The sequence below is a fragment of the Homalodisca vitripennis genome, chromosome 3 (genome assembly GCF_021130785.1).
Source record: "Homalodisca vitripennis isolate AUS2020 chromosome 3, UT_GWSS_2.1, whole genome shotgun sequence".
In the NCBI taxonomy this organism is placed as follows: domain Eukaryota; kingdom Metazoa; phylum Arthropoda; class Insecta; order Hemiptera; family Cicadellidae; genus Homalodisca; species Homalodisca vitripennis.
In genome coordinates this window covers 25,096,586-25,124,400 of record NC_060209.1, presented here as the reverse complement: position 1 = coordinate 25,124,400, position 27,815 = coordinate 25,096,586, and the positions used below count along the sequence as shown (strand labels likewise).

The 27,815-nt window shown below is 34.8% G+C and overlaps 1 protein-coding gene across 4 annotated transcripts in view; it reads left to right on the top strand.

Annotated features, from left to right (window-relative positions):
• Window positions 1-27,815, top strand: part of LOC124356698 (calphotin-like) — a 152,694-nt gene that overhangs the window by 42,416 nt on the left and 82,463 nt on the right. Inside the window, exon 1 of one of the 4 annotated variants that reach the window (XM_046807855.1) lies at window positions 49-185. The exons of 2 other annotated variants lie outside the window; for them this stretch is intronic. The gene's annotated coding sequence lies outside the window, so the exon portion shown is untranslated. Of the gene's footprint in view, window positions 1-48; window positions 186-24,682; window positions 24,729-27,815 lie in introns of those variants that run through there. One more of the 4 variants, XM_046807857.1, reaches the window with a different exon arrangement.

Genomic DNA, 27,815 nt, shown 5'->3' with positions numbered 1-27,815 from the left:
AGTTCGGGTTGAGTCGGGGGCGATCGGCAAAGTTCGGCTGTCTGATAACGCTCCAGTGTCAGTGTCAACCAGTCGCTGGTGTTGTAGTAATTGCGTATGGTCGCAGTGCGGTCGCTAGTGCGTGCAAACTTGCCACCGTGTGGTCTTTTTGTGTTTACTGCATTTTAGTTTGTATTACTTTAAAGGTCAGTGAATTACGTTTTATTTAGTAAATAAGTATAATTTATTGTTGATACAATATTTCTCACTGGATTTTCGTTAATCGATTTTGAGTTATGTAATTTATGTATAACAAAGAATATTTTCGTTTTTTGACTTTTTTCCATTAGGATTCATTATACTTCCAATTGGTTAGTTAAATTTTACGTATCTAAATTCAAAATTTTAAACCGTTACTGCACATTTTCGTATTGCGTTTTCATTGTATATTTTCATATTTTAGTTGGTTCTGTAATAAATTAATTTGGTATTTTTACAATTATTAATCAGTAGTATTTATTACTTGTAATTTACACCTTATTGCTACATACTAACAATTTCCATTTTGTCTTTTACTCCAAGAAAAGTGCTATTTTGTACTGTATTTTATTGAGAATTCATCAAGATTATTGTATATTTTAATGCCATGCATACACTACGTGCTGAGTTATTAAAAAACAATATTTGTTGTGTTGTTAACTTTGCTCAACAACACTTGAGTAATCTGTACTTAATAAAACAATTATAATCTTTATTTAAATATAGAGCATAGGTTTATTAATAGTTAAAATATTTCTTCAGTACACGATATTTAGTCAGCGTTCTACTAAAGGCCCAATGTGAAACCGGTTTAGTGACTAATTTTAACAATTAAAGTCATCAATGGTGGCCGCAAGTAGAATATAATGGCGGTTTATTGTAATCTCGTTAACAACGACGTCGCTGGTGAGAGAGCCTTTCTGTTCCGATTGAACACGAGGCTGTGATTCATTGAACGACGGAATGAGTCAGACGGCCCGTTCTCAAGAATTATCTCTATTCTTGTTCTGATTCACTCATTTCTTGTGTTCGTATTTGTCTCTTTCTAATTGTGAAGATCTACTGTAGTCTTGTTTGTGAAATAGTCGATAGTATTCTTTCTTATGGTATGTGGCAATTTTTGTCTCAATGAAAATTATTTATGAGTTATTCATATCTTTGAAAGTTTTCTTAACATATGCATCGTCATGTCATCGTCTCTTTTCATGTCCATTCTCTCTTTGTATCACGTCAGAGCTGTTTTATTGTCTAATTAAGCTAAAAATAAAAACTTAAAAATATAACTATATGTATTTCATAACACATTTTATGGTAGTTTCTTCCAGAGGTTCCTTTACCTAATTTAGTTCTACCCAAAGCAACGGAATTCGGTTGGGCATTTCATCAGCAGTATGTATATAACTGCAGATATGATGGCTATGAGTGTACAAATTTAAGTAATAGTAAATAGTCCATGGTTTGCTCTAGGCTTCACATTAGTTAACTCTTCAACAGCTAATCAAGGAAACATTTGAAAAAATGTAATGTATAGTGTAATAGATGTACGTAAATCTAAGTATGGTTATTAAGAGTAGACTGCGTTTTGAAACTAAATTTTTCGTTTCCATTCTATGGGGTTTCTTGAGACTGAAACTTAAAGTTTCAAAAAACATCAATTCTGATCTGATTCTTCCATATCTGACATGTTTAAAAACAGTTCTAACGAATTTAACAAATACGCGTCAAAACTTGATCTAACGTACATGATAATTAATCTTTGACTATTTTCCGGAATAATTAAACTCTATACGTTTTTTGTAGATACGTGTTTTACAATTTTACTTCACAGCTTGTAAGAAAGCATTAACATAGTTCATATGTATACATTCAAAACACGTTATAAAAGGTTGTTTTCATAGTTTAAATAACTGATTTAAACAATAAATAAATGAAACTGATTTAAATAAATGTATTTAAAAAATTTTCATGGTTGCATGGGTTTACCCTTTTGAAAGAATAAAGTAGGTAAAGGGTAAAACAGAAAGACTTCCGCTGTGTCTAGTTTTTATTTGCACGGTTTCTGTCCTATCTCAAAGACAACTCTCCACAAAGGCAGTTTTAGGTAAGAATCTAGAATGTTGGACAATTAGCAATGGTAAAAGGTGACAAGTTCTCACAGCAATTAGCCCACGGTGTAAGTAGCACAGGTTTCGCATACTTCGAGGAATTGTTTCCTACAGACGTGTTTCCCACCAATGGTTTTCCTTGTTAAAAAATGTGAGTGCTTGGCATTATTCATGTGTTTAGTCACATTAGCTACCTTTTCACCGAACATACTCCAAACCCAGAGAAGCTGTAATTGCTTACTTACGCAATATTTTACTTTTTTGGAAATCTTGCTGAAAATGTAATATAACCATAAAAAAATGATAAAATTAATTTTAGGCTATGTACACACAGTAGTTCTATAGCGTTATTTTGATGTAATCAATTTTCTGTCTTTTTTTCAAGAGTATTCAATGAGCTTAAATGCTGTTCTGGCCAGTAAAGTTAGGTTTTGTTCGACCGACATTTGTAAATGTATGTATTGTTAAAGTCATTTTGCTCCTAATGTTGTGCTCAATAGTTATATCAACCTTTGATAACAAATTTTATGATGCACACGGCAAACAAAATAGCTCAATAGTTATATCAATCTTTGATAACAAATCTTATGATGAACACGGCAAACAAAATAGCTCAATAGTTATATCAATCTTTGATAACAAATCTTATGATGCACACGGCAAACAGAATGGCTCAATAGTTATATCAATCTTTGATAACAAATCTTATGATGCAAACACGGCAAACAAAATAGCTCAATAGTTATATCAATCTTTGATAACAAATCTTATGATGCACACGGCAAACAAAATAGCTCAATAGTTATATCAATCTTTGATAACAAATCTTATGATGCACACAGCAAACAAAATAGCTCAATAGTTATATCAATCTTTGATAACAAATCTTATGATGCACACAACAAACAGAATGGCTCAATAGTTATATCAATCTTTGATAACAAATCTTATGATGCACACGGCAAACAAAATAGCTCAATAGTTATATCAATCTTTGATAACAAATCTTATGATGCACACGGCAAACAAAATAGCTCAATAGTTATGTCAATCTTTGATAACAAATCTTATGATGCAAACACGGCAAACAAAATAGCTCAATAGTTATATCAATCTTTGATAACAAATCTTATGATGCACACGGCAAACAGAATGGCTCAATAGTTATATCAATCTTTGATAACAAATCTTATGATGCACACAGCAAACAAAATAGCTCAATAGTTATATCAATCTTTGATAACAAATCTTATGATGCACACAACAAACAGAATGGCTCAATAGTTATATCAATCTTTGATAACAAATCTTATGATGCACACGGCAAACAAAATAGCTCAATAGTTATATCAATCTTTGATAACAAATCTTATGATGCACACGGCAAACAAAATAGCTCAATAGTTATGTCAATCTTTGATAACAAATCTTATGATGCACATGGCAAACAAAATAGCTCAATAGTTATATCAATCTTTGATAACAAATCTTATGATGCACACGGCAAACAGAATGGCTCAATAGTTATATCAATCTTTGATAACAAATCTTATGATGCACACGGCAAACAAAATAGCTCAATAGTTATATCAATCTTTGATAACAAATCTTATGATGCACACAACAAACAGAATGGCTCAATAGTTATATCAATCTTTGATAACAAATCTTATGATGCACACGGCAAACAAAATGCTCAATCTCATAGTTATATAGCTCAATAGTTATATCAATCTTTGATAACAAATCTTATGATGCACACGGCAAACAAAATAGCTCAATAGTTATATCAATCTTTGATAACAAATCTTATGATGCACACGGCAAACAAAATGGCTCAATAGTTATATCAATCTTTGATAACAAATCTTATGATGCACACGGCAAACAAAATGGCTCAATAGTTATATCAATCTTTGATAACAAATCTTATGATGCACACGGCAAACAAAATAGCTCAATAGTTATATCAATCTTTGATAACAAATCTTATGATGCACACGGCAAACAGAATGGCTCAATAGTTATATCAATCTTTGATAACAAATCTTATGATGCACACGGCAAACAAAATAGCTCAATAGTTATATCAATCTTTGATAACAAATCTTATGATGCACACGGCAAACAAAATAGCTCAATAGTTATGTCAATCTTTGATAACAAATCTTATGATGCAAACACGGCAAACAAAATAGCTCAATAGTTATATCAATCTTTGATAACAAATCTTATGATGCACACAGCAAACAAAGAAGAGTTTTATTTATTTCTTAGTACACGAAATGTAGCATTGCGAAAATTGTCACCACTGACCTCGTTGATGGGACACAGTGCTGGACGACGCGATCTTGTCTAATCAGTGAATCATTGTTTATGTTATGTGATTATGTAAAACGTAATCATATGTGGCGCTGGAATGCGGTTACAGAACAATCTATGTATTATTTACTCGCATGTCGACTACTGACATGGGAGTACATTGAGTAGTAACGTCGCGTTCTGGCACGTCGAGTCGCGTAGTGGCACTGGTGTACGGCACGTGCCGGGACGTGCCAGCCTTCCACTGGTGCCAATGCATACCTTGGACTAAATACTTAGGCAAATACCTGTCCGCTGTACGTTAGTGTACGGTGATGTCTAGCCTACGTACGTTCGGTGGCTCCTCAAAGGTTTCTTTCAGTGACTCCTCGCCCCACCCTTTGGTGTTGTAAACACTATCGTTTGTGTCAAGGCGGCGGCGTACCTATTGTTTGGCTATGTGAGTTCAATACTGACTGTCTTTGTTTTTTTCAGGTAAGAAGATCGGTTGTTTACCTCCAAAAACCAAAGTTCGGTAAGACAATTTATTGGTTTAATATATATTCCAAAGCTATTAATCCTTAATACCCTAAATTTTATTACTCGGTATTTTTCCCGTTCTTCATAAGATCAACGAAATTCTGAAGGTGTCTTATCCCATTTTGGAATCTTCCCCTGAAAGTAGAAATTTATTTTCTAAGCCCCCGAAGTCATCTTAAAAAAACCTCTAAATTTACAAAACGTTCTCCGCAGACCGAAATTACACTATGAAGGCAATTCAAGAAGTAAAAAAATTGGCTGTAACAAGGTAACAAGCCAAGATGTGGCATTTGTATGATGTTGATAAATTCTAAATCTTTCAAGAGCAGGACAACGGAAAATGAATGTTCATTAAGGGCAACATTGATTGCACCACATAAAAACGTAATTTATCAACTAACCTGTAAGTTTTATCCGAAACAGTAAATTGGAAAAACCATCACACCAATAAGAGTGAGAACGGCAAATCTGTTGTTTGATGTTGTTCATCTAAATTATGAGAGACCATTGTCTACACATACGATTCAACCTAAAAGGAATGTACCAATTAGAACCAAATGCCAACCAAAGTACTAATCTCATTAATTTAAGAAATGTTAAACTCGCACTACAATTAATTTTAAAATCAAGGCAAGCAGATGGGTTGAGTAGTTAAACAAGTTGATTCTCCTTTTCTTCTTTTATATACATTTGTAGTTCTTTGTATTTATTTTTTAAATTCTTTTTTGGGTATATGTTATTAATTATTGGTTTGAATTTTGTTTGTTTCTTTCATTAATCAGTGTGTTCCTGATGACGGGTTGTGGGAACCCAAAAATTAAAACATAAACATTGATGTTTATAACTGATCTATTTGAACAAAAGAATATACATATACACACGCTCGCACACATGCACAGGTTGTAGTAAACAATGCCACGTGCGGATTTGATGATTCCTGAACGATTACAGGTAAATCAATAAAACCTTGGTACATTATCAATGCATCTATACACTTTCCTTTTTAAGTAGCTATAATTTTTTTTCATGTCAGGTTGATAACCCATATGGTGTCAGAAAAAAATCTTAAATCGGAGCATAGATCGAGTAATACTTCAAATTAAAGGTACAAGAGATTAAAGAGAACAATGCCGCAAATCCGACCTCAAATGCTTTACTCTTGAAAGAATTACGCTGGTTTAAAGTTTGAAACATTTAAAATGTAGGCCCTGTTCTAGATGGCTTAATGTTCTTGTCTTGACTCAAGTTGTGAAAGTTAAAACTTAGTAAATGAGTACTTACTGGACTTATGAAATAGTTTTTAAGGTAGTTAGTGACTCAATTCAGATTCAATGGAGGATGGTCTACAAGGAGTTCAGCAAAGAAATTTAACGTAAGCATAGCTCAAGATGTACATAATTATAAAGTGGTTGTTGAGATAAATGCTAAAGGAAAAACCTGTTATCAGTTATTATGAGAGAAAGTTCTTATTTTTAGGTTGGGCTTTAGACTTGATGTACATTACACTTTAAAACTATGTTCATCTTAAACTATGCTTACGTTAAAGTTTTGCGAAACGTACATATTAATGTACAAATTTGCATCGTAGTCCTTCTTAAAGAGAGAAATTTCAATATTTGCATCCTTCAAGATTTTTACGGTACGTAGCATCCTGGACTAAACTCATGAAAGATAAATACAACATCATTAGAGGTTGACAGTTTGAATAGCAGCGCTCGCCTAACTGGACGCAGGCGTACTCGCGCATTTCTCATTTATGCGCACGGCGTCGTATAACTGTCATGTGCGCAATGCTCCCGCAATTTGCATAATGCATATATCCAGTTCCTTATCCTGCATGCCGATAACCGCTAAATATGTCGCGGACATTGCCGACTGCCGCAAACTACTGATGGATTGCTGAGTACACTATCACTTGTGTCACTTTCCTACGGGAGAGTTCTAAGGAGGTGGGTGTGGACAAAATTAAGTATCTTATCGCAATTTTATTTCAGGCCTTGAATCACACTGTATTTGAAAGTCCAAGAAAACCCTTTTATTGACGTGGATAATACAACAATTATGTGGCAAAAGTCATACCGGATAAATCTATAATTGTTACATTCGTTCACAATAATTTACATTCAGACATGCAATCTTTACATTCATGCATGCCACTCACTCGCCAATTCTCTCCACCGCTAACGGCAGTGTCAGGCTTCTAGTTGGAAGTCCCCCAACTATAATCCAAAAACTCGTCGACACTACGGAATGCCTTAGACGCTAAAAAGCGCTTCAGACGATTTTTAACGCCTTGGGCGTTTGTTCGTTTTTCATGGAACCCGAGTCTGTTGATGAAACGCACACACTTACCGAAGAGGGTAGGTGTTCATACAACCGTTCTGTGTCGCCTAGTACGGTAATTGTCTTTGCCTCTCGTTTCATATCCATGGACGGATCGGCCCCTAATCAGGGCACATTTTGACTTACAGAATAAAACTGCTTCCAAGATATATATAGCAAGGTCAACAGCTGCAATTTTTTGAAAGCTGGTCGGCACGACTCCCTAAAATTCATGTTGGCGATTGTTCTGATCGCTTTCTTTTGAAGCCTGAGAACTCTCAAAATTTGATTGTTTGAACAAGCTCCCACAAAATCACTCCGTAGGATAGATGTGGGTAGATCAGGCCGTAATATGCCACCATCAAAAGACCTTAAAACATAAACGCCAGATGCTAATTTTGAACAAACTGAATCAATGTGAATATTCCATGTCAAACCTTGATCAAGATACGGAATTTGGGGAGTAAACTTCTTCTAGGGTGGAGACTCCCAGCGTGATGGAAGGCCCACACTAAAGTCCATTGGTCGCACGGCGAAATTCAAAAAATTAGATTTTGCGGAATTTGTTGTGAGGCTGTGGAAGTAGGTATTGAACAAAGTTGTTGAGATCAACAAAAGCTTTTTGTTCCAAAACTTATTTTGATTTTTCGTTAAAACAGAGTCGTGTCATTTACAATTATATATTGGTTATTTGATTATTTCATTTTTGACCGTGCTGGCGGATGCTTCCAGAAAAGGCGGACAGAGAGTCCAAACACAATGAAAATTGGACAATCAGCTCCGGCACAAAGACGAGCTGGCTGCAATTCCAGCCCATGACTGTTTTACATTCTACCGTAATAAACCTATTCCCCCAATGACGATGATCACAGTTCTGCCAGTTAGCATGACTGGGGACAAAGTAGTTCCGGGCACGAGGGGGTTGGACACCACTTATCTCGGGCCCACGCAGCTTGTCTCCGCTTCCTCCAGTGCCTGGAGCTGGAATGGAATGTCCAGCCATTGTGGTGTGCCGGCCACTGGAGTTCCGCAGATTTCCAGATAGTGGTGAGCGTGTTGAGTGTTGCTTCCGGGATTGGTATCACGATTCCTGCAGACTCGTGTTTGGGCAGAACTAGTGATGGGAGAATGGAATACATAAAAAAATTCGGTGTATTCAAAAGCACCCTTGTGTTCGAGTACTTTATCTCCGTTGAGTATTTCTAACAGTTGGAATTGCCCTGCGGAAAAGGTGGGGGAATCCTTTGCCTTTTTGTGCCTCCCACAAACATGTCATACCCGTGATTTATAAAATTCAGAAAAATTATATTTGTTTACTTGCTACTTCAGTTCTGTCTGAAAGATTGTTTTCTACTGCAGGTTATGCCACCAATGATCGTAGAAATATATTAAAGCCAAAAACCTCAACCTATTTTGAACACAACAACATGAAATAACCTTTCATTTTTGTCCTTATTGTTAACAAATAGAATTAATTGAATGTTTGTACAAGTATACATTCTTTCAGGTTTGAAAATTTTTAATTACTTATTTCAAATTATGAATCTCCCCTTACTTATTTTTTTCATTGTCCAGATACATAAATGGAAAAACCCCTTCAGTGAATAAATATATAAATATATATTGCATATGTAAACGAATACAGTTCCTGGATACTTTATTTGGATACTATTAGTCCAAACGAGTGAATACTGTAGGTTTGAACTCAATTATTCCAGAGAAATCTTATTCATTTCTAAAGTGTTCGAATTAATTTTGAGGTATTCGAATATGCCAATATCCGGGCTGTATTTAAAACTGTTCGATTATATATTCGATTCTCCCATCACTAGGCAGAACTCCTCCTACAGCCAGTGTGAGGGAAATTAAATCATAATTGTTTGCTTTATGTCCTTCACTAAATCCTGAAGATTTTTTGAAAATAATGCGTTGTCGGTTGCCAGTGGTAATACCCAGAACGTACTAGCTCTTTTTGAGCGACTGTTAGTTCTTTCCTATATATAGGTGCGGTGATAGCTGTACAAATCATGTACAATCTATAACCTTTCGTCGATTTCCTAATGACGAACTGTACAATTCTCGTGTAAGTCATCTATAATCTATCTGTTCAGTTCAACGATGGATTAATGACAACACATTACAATACATTTATTTACTTACATACTGTTTTCCACGTACTTTCAATGCTAAGAACATATCGATATCGATATCGATAGAATCATTATTTAGCTGTCGAAGTTTTAAAAATTGTTAAAAAATGTAATTTCTTACTTTGGCCGTTGATGTTTCGTGATTCTAGATCATCACAATTGATTTACTTACTCAAGCAGTTTTGGAGTATACACGTATATACCATCATTGTTCATATCATTTACATATTAGGTGTACAACTCTCATGTCTGTCAAAGATTTACAAGATCTGTCATGTCAGCCCATCTTTCATTTACGTGAAGTTCCACTTATAAGTTACATTGAGTTCAACAATACAACAATTGTATGAAATGAGTTTTTTTTACGAATTGAGTACAACAATGCAATTTCCAATTCTGTACTTGATGAATTGACCCGTAAACCATTTGCATTTAATTTATTATTTAAATTATATAATGAGTTCAGAATAAATAAATGTCTAACTTTATCTTGATTTCCTACAGGAAAACGTGTGACAGTAAATTTTAAAGTGTTCGTAGCAATTTAGCGATTTTGTTATACCAATTTTCAAGGTCAGCCAAATTTAAAAAAGTGGCTATGTAAGTTCAAAGGGTTACAATTAAACAAAGTTAACACAAATATACATTTTGGAAGTCTTATCCTAGCTGTTTATTTAATTTTTGACCTTTAAGAAATAATTTTTAGAACTATCAGCTGGTTCAACGTATCCAGAAGCAAGTCACGAAGTGCAGAAGGTAGACTGATTACCTCCAATAGGGCGGCCGATCTGTGCAGCAGAGCGATGTGGTGACGGTAGGGTGGGGGGCAGTGCGGGGGTCGTTTGTTTGCGGTACGGTGCAGTTGCAGTGCGTGTATTGATCGTGTGTCTAGACACGACACGCTGCACGGTGCACGCGGCAGGGGCGAGGGGACACGCACTCGGTCGCCTCTTCTTCACACTAATCACTGAAATATATACAAATTACTAAGGCGGGGTCTATTCCATATCAGTGTTCAATGTGCGAGATATCGTCGTTTCCTCCTGTAGCAATTCCAAAAGTACTGGCACAGCTGTGCATAAAGTTGGAGTACATAATTAGAAAGAGATCTTATAGTTGATATAAAGACTTAGGGTAACGGGGAAGTGCAGTTTTTGTCAGGAGTAAACTCCTTAAACCCCATATTCGTTATTAAAGTATTCCATAATAATAATAATAAGCAGTTTTTGTGGTAACAAATTTCAGAACTATATACAAACGTCGGTGTTTCGTGTTTTTGTATACAGAAGTCATCGCTTAAAATATTCACAAATAACAGCCATTCATTTACTCACGAAGACACAGTTTCATTCATTGATGCTTGTCAGCCGTGCTTGATACTCTTTATAGACGGCGATACCATAGAATATAGACGGACCATTGACGGAGCTACTCGTATTACAATTAATTAAATGCTTACTATAACGTCTGAGATAATATGCGTGAAAAGTGTGAAATTACAATTAATGAACACCGTAAGAGATATTCAAACAAGGCTTTCCCTAAATTACAATTATGTATAACTGCACACAAGACTTATTAGAGTAGGTTAGATAGAAATTAATAACTCACACTCTTTGATTGATTAATGGAGGCAACGGAGAACACACGTGTTTTAATATTTGCAATTTCTTTCTGGAACATGTTCAACCAACGAGAATATTACAAGATATAGTTTGTATACAAAGTAAAGAAACTTCCCTCCTTTTTTCTTGTTGACACAGTTTTACAACAGTGATTATTCACTTGATATCTAGACTAATATTCTATTAAGTGTCGGTCAATAAAAGGCGGATTCAATAGCCCTTAGGAGAGATATAGCTGAAACCCTTTCTACAAATTATTTAAGTTCATACATTTTGTATTTTAAACACTTTACTAAACACGTGGCATGTAAAACCAATCTAAGCCTATTTAATAGTAATAGCAGGCCAATAACGTAGTGTAGGGGGTACTAAGTGTTACTCCACTCTACTACTGTATTGTGATGTGTCTGAAGAAGATAGCCTCGCTATCGAAAGGCCTCACAAAAAAATAAAAGTATTAAACATTGGTTTTATGTTTTAATGTAAGTTAACAATAACCAATAGAAGCTCCATCTACAGTATTATAATATGTGTAGTAATTTAAGTCCATTATTGTGTACTTTAGTAACTATATTATTGGCAATGAAAACAATTGTAATAGGCTTAAGTATTTTAACCAATTATTGGGAATGGGACATACCATGTAACGACTTATAAATGGCAAATAATTTAATTAATGTTCTACAGCAATCAAAATAATTTATTCGATACCTCGAGAGAATCTTCCTGGATTAAGACCCAAGACTATGTTTTAAGACTTTTGTTATGTGGTATAATAAAAAAAAACATAATTTATTAATGATGTCATTACCGAGTTATTCCCGCTTTCAAACCTTTCTTGCAGTTCAGAGTAGGCTTCACTATTTGTCTCGTTTTATAGTCTATGCTAGCTAAAAGATCTGATGAAAGTTTTATGTGCGTGCTGATAAAATAAACAATCCAGCTCATCAGAGCTATCACGACTTCAGAGTGATCCCCCGGGATATAGCACTTGAGATAACGTCTTCACTTAATGCTACCAATAACTTTCCAAACGGCAGTCATATGGGAATATAAACTACAACGAAACAACTATTAAATTATAATTTTATAAATACGAAAAAGTAGAGAGTTTCTTAAATGTTTTTCATTTTTTGTAAACACTTATTCACATGAACACATATTATTACTATTCAAATTTAAACTCTATCTAACCAAACGTGACCTCTGAAACATTATTATGGATTCTTAACTGATACATTCCTACATATGGCCGTTTTACCTCTGACTACTTACTGAAGTGAGTCATTATTTGTTGCAATAATTGTAATCCGCAAGTTTCACAAATTCCCTTTAAATAATTTTTTTATTAGTTCAATTGCACTCAATTATCTTGTTTAAATTGGTTAATTAATTAAATTTTTTAGGATAGATAGGCAGGAGAATAACTTCTCAAATCACATTAAAAATTGTTTACTAACAGCAGTTCATTAATTTGGACTTAAAATAACAATCATTGTACTTGTCATATATTTAAATTTTAATTCCCAACAACTTACACAACCACTTTTTTTGTAAAATCTTTCTCAAGAAAGGAGTTTTTTCCTTCAAATAAAATAAACTAAATTAAAATTAACTTCTTGCTTGTAAAATAAAATCGAAAAACTTAACTTTTTATTAAACTTAAATAAAATAAAATTCGTAATTTAATTCAAAATTAAAATGTACTTTTCTCTCTTATAAACTAGGCTATATAAAACTGAACTAAAAATTTGCTGAAAACTTCTTTGTGTTGAATTTGAAGTGGAATCCTCCCAAAAATTGAAGATTGTTTTGTAAGAGAAGTGAAATCCTCCCAAGAATTGTAGATTGTTCTGTAAGAGATGTGGAATCCTCCCGAGAATTAAAGATTGTTCTGTAAGAGAAGTGGAATCCTCCCAAGAATTGAAGATTTTCTGTGTGGAATCCTCACAAGAATTGAAGATTTTTCTGTGTGGAATCCTCACAAGAATAAGAATTGAAGATTTTTCTGTGTGGAATCCTCACAAGAATTGTAGTTGAAGTGTAAGAGACAGCATGGCACATAGTTTACGTAAGGTGTCCGGCGCTGCGGTGTGGCCCGTGACTCAAGGCCTAGGCGGACCCCGGCTGCATCGTGAGCAGCTGCCCATTGTCCCCGGGACCTCCCCGGCATCGGTAATCGAGGGTCCAAGGCCCTCCTGACCCCCGTCCACTGACAAATGATTCTTCTAATCTGTCCTGTATAGTAGTCTTGAGCTATCGCCCCCGAGATCGTTCCTGCTGCTGTGGCCAGGGATATCCTTATAACGCTCCTCTGTTTGAAGTTTATTTTTGACGATGGTAGGATTGTGATGGAAACAGTATTTATTCGGACATTTGGCATCGTTCAGTGAAACAAAATATCAGTAACACTACGTTTCTAGATCTGCAATCTGATCTCTTCTTCAGGTAAATAACTAACCTAACACGTAAGAACACCTGAAGAAGAGATTAGATTGCAGATCTCGAAACGTATTGTTACTGATTTTTTTTTTTTTGTTTCACTGAATGATGACAAATGTCTGGAAAAATCTGGTTTCCTTCTTATAACGCTGCTACTGTCCTGTACTTCTGCACGTTCAAGAAGACTAGGAGCATAGCTTGACTTCTTAAAGTTATTGCAGAGGTCTTGGATATCATCAGGTAGCAGATGTTCAAATTTTGCCTGTGACAAGAGCTTTCCACTGGTACTTTCGATCTTTACCGATTATCATTTAACACTATTTGATAGTTCACCTAGTCCAGTAGCCATGTGTGTGTTGGGAGGGGGAGGGGGAATGTAGTTAGAAAGGAAGAATATACGGTTTTAGTGTTTGAATATTTTGGGCCCTCTTTGACCTTTTTTTATTTCGTATTTATCTAATCTCAAAGTTTAATAATTCGATAATAAGTTTCAGAAAATGCAACATGCGATTTGCTGTAATAAATCAAAACGTGCCAGGAAATAATTTTAATTGTAGTTTAATAATCAAAACAAATAAAAAAGAAGGGAAAACCTAAATCCTATAACTACTACAAAAATAAAATAAATGCAATCAATTTTTGAAATCCTATAAAACTAAGAAACTACACTAACAAGCCATCTACAACTTAATGTATCTTATTATACATGGAAGGAACTCCAAGTTTTTCGCTATCTTATACACAAGCTCCTTTTATCTAATCAGCGTTTGTATACTTGGAATAATGAGATAGGGCGTAGATACGCGTAGATACCACGTACAAAAGCTTGTAAATAGAAATCATTAATATTGATAATGTTATCGTATTTAGATAAAATATCAGACATTTTAATGTGAGCACTCACTGTAAATGTAACAGTTGAAAAACTAGCCGCCAACATAGAGCCTAAGTAAGGGGAAGTTACAGTTATAGGTGGCACGTGGGTCACATTCCTTGGTATCGGATTCACATTTGTCCCGACCAAAGTATTCCCCTGCCTCGCGGGGCACGGTTTGGGACCCTAATATAATGTTGGTGTATGGGTATATATATATCAGGGGAATGTGTTGTACACTCGTACCCCTGCTGTGAACTGGCGGCCGTCCTTTAGTTGTTTTACTCCCAAAAGTCAGCACGCAAAGCATTTCCGGGAAATCACGCGTAACTTATATTTGAATTATCTATTTTTCTAAACGCGGATGTCTAGTCGCACGGTACCTATGAGTTCTGAGATACTGGTATAACAAAGTATCTGATTTGTGCATAACTATGCATTATGTTTTCATCAAGGCATAAATTGTCATAAAATCAGAGTTTTCTGTTTTGTTTTTATGGCATTGTCTTTGAGCAGCGTTGTATTGTACCGTTTAGGTATTATCTCAGTATTTAAACAGCATGTTGTAGTATTAAATAAGGCAAAGAAAAAAAATCCTGTTAATATTGTTATTACGTAACTCTTTTTATGTTACCAGATTAAAGTCATATAAAGCATTAAAATTAAGATAAATATTGAAATCTCAGTGGTGAAACATATTTTCTATTTGTTCAGACAAGACATCATCAAGTAAATTCCATTTTATGCATGCCCTCTTTTCCTTTGTATGAGTTCATAATATTCACCATGATTATGAAGTTAGGGTTAAAAATGTCGTTTCAGTTTCAAAAAAAGCCATTGATGGATAGGTAATGGTAAGTGAAGTAATGGTAAATTATGTACATACGATTTATCATTCTTAAATTTAGTTTTGTTATTGTTCATAGTCTAATGACCTTTAACCTGTCATTTAAAATTCAATGGAGCTGGAAGCAAGGGGACTTGCATAAAACGTGATCTCTGACCCACTTTTTATTAGTCTTGGCTAACTGTCATATATTATCAATTCATAACTGTCATTTTGGCTGAGGTCCGGTTAACTCAGATACCAGAGTCATCTTGCACGTGGGTCACATGTAACGTATACGGTTGTCTGTATGGAAAGACGCCCCGTAGCTTTTATTTCCATCCATCTGATGGTACGGTACCCAATCTATGGGGTGGGTGGTTTCTGTTATGTAGCCAGCAGCTGCTGTACGCTTGGGCGCCTCCTCCCCCATCCATCTGCCCGTCTGTCTGCTGCCAAAGGTGGTTAGTGACGTCACCAACATATTCTCTGCCAAGCCAATCTGTTTATCGGTCCGTTTCTTTCACTCCCTCGCCCGGAATTTTGTGTCTCGTCTATGCGAACTCTTCTGTAGTTTCGGAAGAAACTATGCATAAATCAACAAGAATCTCTCGGTACTTACCCTCTCAAGTAACTTGTGTCGTCTACGCGAACTCTTCTGTAGGTTCGGAAGAAACTATGCATAAACCATCAAGAATCTCTCGGTACTTACCCTCTCAAGTAACTTGTGTCGTCTACGCGAACTCTTCTGTAGGTTCGGAAGAAACTATGCATAAATCAACAAGAATCTCTCGGTACTTACCCTCTCAAGTAACTTGTGTCGTCTACGCGAACTCTTCTGTAGGTTCGGAAGAAACTATGCATAAATCAACAAGAATCTCTCGGTACTTACCCTCTCAAGTAACTTGTGTCGTCTATGCGAACTTTTCTGTAGTTTCGGAAGAAACTGTGCATAAATCAACAAGAATCTCTCGGTACTTACCCTCTCAAGTAACTTGTATCCTGGTGAACTGAAGTGTATTCTATGATGTAATTTTGTAAGAAGACCATATAAACTGTAATTTGACTAGACTTTCTCATTGCATTGCGGTGTTATTATTCTCGATAGCTTACTCTAAGAAAATACCGAAACCGGGACAATCCGGTGGCAAGAGTAGGAGAATATGAAATGGGTGTTTTAATTAATGAGCGTTGATAACAACACTAAATACTGGTGCGAATGTTACGACATAATTTCAGAGAGATAGTCTGGAGAAACAGTACCACGACTATGATCTCGTTGCAGCCGCTTCCCTAGTAGTGCCCATGGATGACCGTTGGCAAATTGTCCGACTTGGCATTACAGTTTCTTTATACTTCCGGTGATGCGCCACTCCCTGGGAACTGACTTCCGGTCGTGGAAGTTACTGCGGAAACTGACACGACGCTCTGTCCGCATCCGGTAACCGTATCATCAACGTTATTATTTGCAAAGAAAATAATCAGTACGTTTTAAATAATACAAAAATTGAATTTCGCTTGTACAATAAATAAACAACGTTGAATAAACATGAAATTTTCTGAGACATTGATGGCTTGTGTGTTCTAATCAAGGAAACCTTAAAAACTTGATCAAATTATTTCTTGTTCTATTAATACTTTCTTATTATTTTTTAAATATATATCATGAAATGTACTCTTATAGAATACCAAACCTACTCGAACCATCAACAATCTTGATAAACCAGACACATCATCAGCATTAGTGGCTCAGCATACAAACATACCAGCAGATCTATTGTGACCTGTATTCTGTAGTTCAGTTTTAATAAGGAGTGTTGTTGTTTTCTTTTTATTATTATTAAGTGCATATTTTAGAGTTGGTGAAGTTGACACACAACATGGTGGTTGTGATTCCTGACTTATGCGTGTCACAACGCTCTGGTATGATTTGTTTGTTTGAACCTAGTTTGTAAAATTATGTGTTAGGTTAGTTATTTACCTGAATAAGAGATCAGATTGCAGATATCGAAACGTAGTGTTACTAATTTTTTGTATCACTGAACAATGGCAAATGCCCTCCAAAATCCTGTGAAGGACACAATCCTTCCATCGTAAAAACAAACAATCATTTACAATCTCCTCATCAAGAATCTTGAGAAACCAGACAGATAAGCGTTAGTGACTCAGTACGTTCAGTAACCAGTGTTTGCTTGTCCCAGTGACCCAGAGTGTGCAACACTTGGCGCATAAACATTAAACGCAAATTATAGGAAAACAGATCAAATCCCATAACAGCAGTGCACACATTTGCTCGCTTTATCTCGAGTGTTTGCCGGGACTATAAAGTGCTGTAGATAGTCAGTGTCGCGTGTACTAGATGTGAGCAAACAGTGACTAAACAAAGACGTACTGCAGTAAGTATGGGATTAAATCAGATCTGCGACTTTGGTTCGATCTGGCGTTACACAGAATATAATTACAGGTTTGTTTGGGTAATCAACTCTTAATTGGCTAAATTTAAAGAACATATAAATCACCTCGCTTTTGAATTGATTTGTTGAGATCAATAGAATTATTTCATTAAGATTTAATATTTACCTTACCAAACAAACTAATGTATATTTACGCCTAATGTAAGATTCGAAAGTGAGAACTACAAGGCATACCGGCAGAGTTTTAGGGGAATGGCCTGTGTTGCAGAAAAGAAATGGGCCATTTCTAAGCAGGGGGTGCAGTAATTTACCATACCAAACAAACTAATGTATATTTACGCCTAATGTAAGATTCGAAAGTGAGAACTACAAGGCATACCGGCAGAGTTTTAGGGGAATGGCCTGTGTTGCAGAAAAGAAATGGGCCATTTCTAAGCAGGGGGTGCAGTAATTTACCATACCAAACCAACTAATGTATATTTACGCCTAATGTAAGATTCGAAAGTGAGAACTACAAGGCATATTGTCAGACTTTTAGGGGAATGGTCTGTGTTGCAGAAAAGAAACGGGCCATTTCTAAGCAGGGGGTGCAGTAATCCTTACTGGACACCATCAATTTCGGGTCAACAACAGAATCGCGCGCTCATTTGGGAATGTGACGCCCTTTCTGGTCAAATCCCTCGCTGTATTCACACACGTCACGTGTCACGTCCCATGTTACATTTGTCTTTCGCCCGTGTCAAAGCTTCTTCCTCTGTTGCTTTCTGAGAACAGGTTCCGGCCCTAACCGCCGCGCCGCGCCGCGAAGACGGCCTCGCCCGTGAATCACCGACCGCAGCGCCAGTCGCGGTCTCAACTTACCGACCCCCCGCGCGCCCCCCTCTACTCCCTCACTACCGGGGAGAGATGAACGTGAGAACGGACACCAGAAGCTGTTGCAAACCTTGGACACCTTCTCTTGCCGAATACGTGTTTTACCTTTGTGCGGTGCGTTTTTACTGTTTACACCATTTCCCTCTAGGTACGATCGTATGTCCAGTTACAAAAAATAGCTTTGGTTCTGGCACTATCGTAACAATTCAGAGTTTCTTCATTTAAGATATATAAGTTATACTTGGTAAAAGGGTTAAAATTCCAAAACACGAAAAACAGTTCAAAACACAGTTCAGTGCAAAGTAAAACACTGTAAAATCACAATCAATAGGAGATTTTTACCGGATGTTACAAGAGCGGTCATCCACAGAAAGGATTTATAGAAAATCAATTAGTTGGCCCATTTGGTTTGTTAATAATATTGAAGTGATAAGTGGAGATAAAAGATAAGAGGGAGAAGGCCAGTTGTAGGGAAGTGGAAGTCTCATGTATTCTTTAGGTTATGTATAGAGCGTTAAACATATTACAAATTTAAAAAAGTAGGCTAAACAATTTTGTTTACATTGATAAATGAATCGATCATAAATATAATATATGTAGTTATTGCTGTAGTTTCCACAGTTAAGGGTATTTATTATTAGTCTAATAAGACATCAATAGATTATTGTATGAACTAAAATATCGTATAAAGTCTTGGTTACATCCAATCAGTTTGTAGTAACATCTTCGTCCTGTCAGTTTACATCAACTCATGAAAGATGGAAGTAAACTCTTGTTGATGACGGCAGCCCAACGCAAGTGATGATTGATGACTGATGATTGATGACGGGTCGGTGCCTCTGTAAACTATCTCGTTTCTGGAGTGTTCTTTTTACTATACTACTATAATACTACACCATGCAGGGATTCGTTAATAAGAGTAATATGTTTGATTATGAAAGTATGCCATGGTCTTCACACTGCTCTTTATGGAAGACTAGCAGTTACCCGCGGCTTCGTGAGCAATTTTGTATTTTTTGCCTTCTTGCCACAATCAAAACAATATGTTTAAACATGTATATTATTATGGCCATTGTAATTTACTCCGGTCTCTAATTTTTGGTTCCATACTTGATTTTTACCTTTTTCGATCAAGAAAATGCACAGCTCTTACATCTGCACTGCTAGCAGTTACCCGCTGCTTTACACGTAATTTAATAAGCGTTGCACGTGTGTGACCACTGCGGGTATCTAGTCAGTTATATTTCCAACACCAATGTTGAGTTTGCCTGGTTGCCAATAAAATACTCAAAAAGTATATTCTTGTCAATTTCAATTTATTTTGTCATTAGTATTTTTGTGCTATAATTGATTTTGTCTTGTTTTCCCGACCAAGAAAATATATATCACAGATTAGAAAAGCATACTTCTGTTAAAAGACAACTGATGAGTTTTATAACAGTATTTAAATTTATAGTAAAAGTTAGGGAGTAACTTTGTGTTTTATATATAAAACTTAATATTTTCTACAAATGTACAGTTAAAAGTACATTAACAATGGCACTATGTCCGCGTTTGTTTGTTATAAAATGAAAAATATTTTAAATGTTATATTAATTTTAAATGTTCTATTATTTATTTAGATCAAGAAAATACACAGCTCTTACATCTGCACTGCTAGCAGTTACCCGCTGGAATAATTGGTACAGCTCAATAAGCACAGTTCAGTAAAATTTCATCTAGCTTAGTTCTTGCCAACTGCTTCAAAGGAGTAATTGGAGTCAAATGTCTAGCATTTTATGTTTAATATTTTTCCTCTAAGTTTTCCCTGTTACTAAAAACACTATTAACTAAACCACTTTAGTTATAAATGTTAATAATTATTATTCTAATTTTTTTATAACTAGTTTGCCAACTTTTTTTAATTGTTGACAGTGAACATAGTTGAGTTGTTGGTTTATTTTATATGGTTTTGCTATTACAATTTTAAACGAGTAAGAAGATTTTAATTTATTTATTTAACGTATAGTTTATTTAAGAATATTTAACCGTATTTTAATTGTATTTAGTATTAATTTAAGAGGATTTTTGGCATCATAAATTAATTGGCGAAAACCTGCATCGCATTAAAAAAATTCTATCTTCAGAGCGTTATTTATGGTATACGCTAAAGATCTATTTTAAATAAAAAAATTTAGAATAACGGTTTTTCAAACATAGATCTATCAACCATATATTACAATTATATTATATTTATACTGTTGTTACGTTTGTTACAACTGTCGGTTATGTATTTATGTTTTATTTTATTTGCAATACATCCGAATTAACGGCGAAACTGTTGATATTTAGATCTCATTAATAAAAGACTATTCGTACCACCAAGATCAGATGCCAGTGCGAACTCCACAGCCAGGGTTCGGTACCGTTGTGTGTGGGGTTGAACGCACTCGGGCAGAACGCTGCGTCATCGGACTACTACTACATGATTACTGCGCCTGCGCTAACTCTGCAGCTTCTGCGCTACGTATCGTGGTGGATCTGCGCACCGCCTCGCCGCGAGTCTTTGTCCTGGTCAAGGCACAACACAATACCACAGTCTCGATTTTTGGCGTCGAGTCAGTTCATCATTATGAAATGAGTGTTATCTGCGCTACGTATCGTGGTGACTTTGCGCACCGTTTCGCCGCGTGTCTTTGTCCTGGTCAAGGCACAATACAATATCGCAGTCTCGATTTTTGGAATTAAAATATTTCATCATTATGAAATATTCGCTTTGTGCCGGAATTCTTGCTAGGTATACTTGTTATGGAACCTTTCTGTCGAAAAAACGTCACAATTTTGGTTTTTTAGCAAAAACTGAATTTTATATGTCGTGAAACGTGAATCATACATTTATTTCTCGGCGTTTCGGTTAGTGTAGAGGCCCGTGAGAACTGGACCGTTGACCTCGAGCAATCCGTTGCATCTGCCAACATTGCGCGGGTCACCGCCGGCTCAGCGGGTGCATCCGATATCCGGCCGGTCGCTAACGGATGTGCGGATTGTTCGCGTATTTCCGGCCACGGCATCGCCTCGTGTCTGGTCGTCTGCACTGCATATGCATTTCACCGTTTGGAACTCTGGCCCTTATTAAATTGTAATATCTCCAGTCCTGCGTTGCCGCGCTTCTCTCTCATCAAAATAGGGGTTTGTCCCCCCCCTCAAAATAAAGGTTTCAAAATTGTGGTTTAGTTTTAAGATTTACCATTGGTGGTTAGACTTTCGCTGGTAAACTAAAGAATCAGTCTTGAAGTTAGTATATATTAACTATATATAGCCGATAGGGTGTTACAAATCTGATTTATTTGATGGCCTCGAAAAAAGTTGTTATGGTTCTTATCTTGTACCATATGATTAGATTTACAGACACTGAGTCATTAGGTTTTTCCTTACGAAAGCTGGTTGAGGGAATATGCACTTAAGGGTGTATCATATGTCTACTGTTGAACTGTTATGGTTGCAATTGTCTGTTAGATCTGTATATTGTTGCATTTGGTACTGTCGTATATATTTTATACTAAATCCTGTGTGGTTGAACTTTTATTTAACTTAATGTACCTTCGATTTGTTAAATTTGTACCACTATCTGAATATTGATTTGTTACATTATTAATAATTAATTGTTATTAATCTTCTAAATAAATTTTACCATTAAATGTCTACTGCCAAGCTAAAGTTGTTGAAATTGTTGTTAAATCACTTAACAAATTTGTTACAGTTTGTTTCATTTTTGTATTTAATCAAGTATTATTACTGACATAGATTTTTAATCTGCCTAAGTAGTCCTTAAATTTGTTAAGCATTTTACTATTAATTGGTTTTATTTGAATTATGTAATGATTTATTTATTTATAATATCTAAAAATTTTGAAACATGTCATTTATTTCTATTTAAGTTCACCTCTTCCAAAAGGTGACTGGATAGGCTTTGCATATACTTTGCCAACTGTAGTATATAATGACAATAAATTAAAAAATAAATTGTTTTTCTCTTCCACACGTGCTTTTATAGCATATGGAATTGTATTTTTTGTAAAATATTTGGAAAATAAAGTTTTTGTGAACTGAACTGAACTTAAAATTGCTATAGCATGGATTTTGTAGAGAAGCATGGATTTACCAAATAACACCCGTTATTAAATTCCAGGAATAGAAGATCTGTTCAGTTTTACAACGATAAATTCTGAACATCGACCGCCAAGCTAGACCGCCTAACATTACTGTGTATAATAAATGCGCTCGTATAGAAAGCTGTTGTAGAACACACCAACACGTAATGAATGATGTTGTCTTCGTATCAACTTTCACTGGCTATGTACAGCAAGGAGTGCTTTGGAATATGTTATAGTTTAAACAAATACAACATGCATAGTGTTGGAAAATCAATTTCTTCTAAAGAAAACGTTCTGACGTAAACTTCCCTGCTGCTAATAAACTTTGTATGATCTTCAGCTTTTGAAGCATTAGGCAGCAGGTTTTATGTACTCTCTTCTACGCTAACAGAATAGCCACAGAACAAAATGTGTAAACTACCAGTCCTAGAAGACTACTAGTAGTTAAATGTTCTTCTTCTAAATTTGCAGACAAAGGATTTTCGTCGAATGTTGTAGGAAGGGGATAAATATAACCCTTTTATAACTATCTAAATGAAGCGGATCGCCCGCTGTTTCAACTTTTTGTCGTACAAGAAAGCGTACGTTTAGTTTTAGAAGTCTATTTTAGGAGTTTTTTTTGTTGTTGTTGTAGCTTCACGACAAATAGGGGAAGAAAGATTTAGCTCTGAAACTGGCAATGATGAACCTATTTATACTATACTGGGTAGGCATTTTCGAGTCTTTGCAAGCTATATTATATATATATTCATAAACATACACTTCGATTAGTTACCCCATCATGTTACATACTGTTTTATTCGCTTAGAAACTTAATTTAATATTACATTTTAATTGTGAGTTTTACCTATTTCGGCACAATTTCTATGTGTGGAATGGAAATAAAAGTGTGTTGTTGGGTTAAAATTCCACGATTAGCCTTTCGAAAAATAGTGAATTGTTGTATGTAAAATGGTATGTATGTAATATACAAAAGATACTCAATATGTACATCTATAAGAGTCACAATTAAAATTGTATGAGCTTTATATGATAAAAGTAACATTTTAAAATTATTGCCAGTCTACCAAATTACCCAAAAATGTTAATTGACTTACAACAGTCAAAACGTAAGTTGTTATTATTATTGTTTAAATATTGCCATTTAAAGAAACTAAGTTGATCTACATGAATCCTAATTGTAATAGTTTTACTGAATAAAATATTTTATTATTGTATTATTACTGTTGAATCAGAAGTTTGAATTCTCTTTAAGAAAATAGCTCAAATAAAAACAGTTGTACAGATTGTGGACAAATAGAAATAGAAGACAGTGGTGTAAACTCAACCTTCAGAAAAAATGTTCAACTTCAATAATGAACATGCCAGAAAATGACGTACTATATATTAAGTAGTGTATATAATTCTATAAATCTTGGTATATTTTGGAACTTTTTATTGTAAAAATGTTATTTTTTTCTTTAATACAATCTGGACACCATTATATATTTTCTGAATCTAGATAAAATGAAGAATAAATTACCTATCTCAGATTCGAATATGTTTAATATTATCACACTTTACTAGGTGCAGTCCGGCCACAAAAAATAAATCAAATACTCAACGTTCAGAAAAAATGTTCAACTTAAATAATGAAGCCAGAAAATGACGTACTATATATTAAGTATTCGTCATTTTTATCCTGCCGCTACAATTGGTTACGATCTTTTGATAAAATTTAATAATTTATCATAAAGTTGTTAATAATAAATATTTCAAGTATTAACAAAATACTCAGCATATTATTCTGAATTTAGTGAGTTATAGATTACATCATAAGTTTTATTTAGACGCGAATAAAATACCGTTTTAAAAACAGTTTTCAAAAGACTCGCCATGAGTAGCCTATATGGTTTTTTCTTTAGCAATAAAGATTGTAGGTGTAGAATGAAGTTTTAAAATATATATATTTTGTATGAATTTTCAAGTTACTACAGTTAGCACGGCTTTAACATTTAAAATGTATTGTTTAGTTAATAATGTTCTAGTGCTGTTCTAATAATTTTGTTTTTTTTTCTAGGTACTTCATTGGCCAAACTGATATCATCCGTGCGGTTTAAGATCAAGTAATTATTTAATGTAATTTTATTTTAACTATAGAATAATTCATATCTCTCTTAGCTCTCTCTCGTGTTAATGCCTAATACAGATTCTTAGAGTGTGTTATGGAATGATGTCCGCTTTTAAAACAAGTGAAAAGTATTAAAAATTTGTTTTAGCCAACTGTCGCAATTATTACATAAATGGTACTAAGAATTTAAAGAATTATCTTCTAATAAATATTTTGGGGATTTATTGTCTACTTATAATCACGAATCATGAATGTCGCAAAATACGATTACAATCAAATAATTTTCGGGAACTAGATCTATTGACTTTCTATTCAAACTTAAATTTGCCAAAATGTAATCATAGAAGTTACTCAAATTAGTTAGTTCTCATGAACAGTTTGTACTTGGTGTGTTAACGTAAATAATATGTAACACAAAACGCAAAACCAGAATTTGTTTTAGAACTTCAATGTGTTATTATTGCTAGGCTAGTTTTCCGTAAGTTCCAACAGCATGGCATTGTATATTGCGCTGCGCACAGAACGTCGCATCACAGTTCCAGGCATCTTATCATAAGCAAAACGTCCAGCTGTTGAAGTACTGTCTGGATCCCTTGGTCAGCAGAGTTCCGGGAACTAGAGATAAACAGTCGCAGTGCGCACAGGATGTGGGGTGACGTCACAAGCGCGTAACGGTGACAAATTCTCGGTACCTCTTATCTACAGAGCGTAGTAAGCAACATGCACGTTTAAAGAATGTATTCGACAGCGTGTTCAATTATAGAATGATGGTTCTCGGTAATTGTGCAATATCTGTTATTTTGCTAACCATCTCAGATACTTAGGTAAAAGTGCTGAAATACGTATATAGTTTAACCTTAGAACTGGCAATTGACATTACAACACGCCCGTATTTTGACAGTTCTTATAGTACATAAAGCAACAACAAGCACTATTTACATACCATTTCCAATAGAAAGAATCGCTGATTTGGCAACAGTAATGTTACAGTGGCGTTATAAAACTTGCAAGAAAGACGTCTTTTTCTAGCCATTTTGAAAATTAATTATATGTAAAGAGTATGGTTTATTAGGTTGGTTTATAGCTTGTTACAGTTTTGTTTTAGGCTATTCTACGCTAAGTTTTGATATATTTTGGAAATACTTAGTGTACGAATTATATTATTTGTGTCAATTTTTATTGAAATATTCGTACCCATGGTAACAATTTTAGGGACAACCCCACTAATTTTCAAAAATAAAAATTTAGAAATTGGTTTTTTTATTTTTTGTTTTGTAGTGCATATAACTCAATAAAAGTTTTTGTTTATTTTGGAAATATTTGGCGTAAGAATTATATTTTTGCTTCAAGAGAATCATACCATTATATATTATCTGAAACTAGATAAAACGAAGAATAAAACACCTTTTGGAGAGTCATATTTTTTAAGATTTATACATAATGTTTTTATACCATCGTTATTAGCATATTCTCATAAAAAAATTAATGTATAACGCATATGGATGTTTAGTACAAATGTAGATTTTACAAAATGTTTAAAGTATGGGTACAAAACACAACAATGGGCTGCCATCTGAGGAAAAAATAACCGCCTGTTCTAGCCTTAAGATTGCAAAATTGTGATTTTTATACGACAGATTTGTGCATACGGGATGGAGTTTGGGTCTTGTAAACAAGACCATGGTCACCTATCTAAAGCTAAACTTCTTTTTCTATAAAAAAGAAGAGATTTAAAATTTTATTTTGTATGTGATTGTTAAAAATTCAATTGTACATTGCGAAATCAATTTTATATCTGCGCCAGATCGAACCAAAGTCGCAGATGTGATTTAATCCCATACTTACTGCAGTACGTCTTTGTTTAGTCACTGTTTACACACATCTAGTACACGCGACTGACTATCTACAACACTTTGTAGTCCCGGCAAACACTCGAGATAAAGCGAGCAAATGTGTGCACTGCTGTTATGGGATTTGATCTGTTTTCCTATAATTTGCGTTTAATGTTTATGCGCCAAGTGTCGCACACTCTGGGTCACTGGGACAAGCAAACACTGGTTACTGAATGCACTGAGTCACTAATGCTGATGTGTCTGGTTTCTCAAGATTGTTGTTGAGTAGATTGTAAATAATTCTTTGTTTGTTTTTACTACGGAAGGATCGTGAAGGAAGCAGGATTTTTTTCCGGACATTTGCCGTCATTCAGTGATACAAAAAATTGGTAACGCTACGTTTCGATATCTGCAATCTGATCTCTTATTCAGGTAAATAACTTACCTAACACATAATTACATACTAGGTTAAAATAATCAAACCATACCAGAGCGTTCGTTGTGACACCATAAGTTAGGAATTACATTCACAATGTGTGCAGGTTTTAGAGTAGTGAAGTTGACACACAACACGGTGGTTGTTATTCCTGAATTATGCGTGTCACAACGCTCTGGTATGGTTTGTCTATTTTAACCTAGTTTGTAATTACGTGTTAGATTAGTTATTTACCTGAAGAAGACATCAGATTGCAGATCTCGAAACGTAGTTTACTGAACAATGGCAAATGTCCGAAAAAATCCTGTTTCCTGAAGTATTTATTTTTATTGTTTTAAACGTGTTTTATAGAGTCTAATGGCTAGTTATGTGGTTTCAAGGTATGTTTACTCTGTAAAATATTACAATTACTTTTCGTTTATCCAATATTCGGAGTTTGTAATAATTTGTCAGGTTAGTTATTTATCTGAAGAAGAGATGAGATTGCAGATCTTGAAACGTAGCCTAATGTTACTGATATTTTTGTAAATTATTAATGTTTTCAAACTGCTATCAAGAGGACAGGTGAACATATGTTCTATATAGTAAAAAAGTAGCTAACAGAGTCAGATAGGTTATGTCGTTTGTATCGGTCTATTCGCGGTGATAACAAACTATCCACTGTTTCAGTCAAACAAACATTGATTTATTTTGAAGTGATACGAGGATTTACAGACCCAACCACCCCAACAATCGTCCTATACAGTAACGTTGATTAATTCAAGTTATCCGTAAATCAATGTATATATATGGTTTGATTTTTGGAACTTTGTTT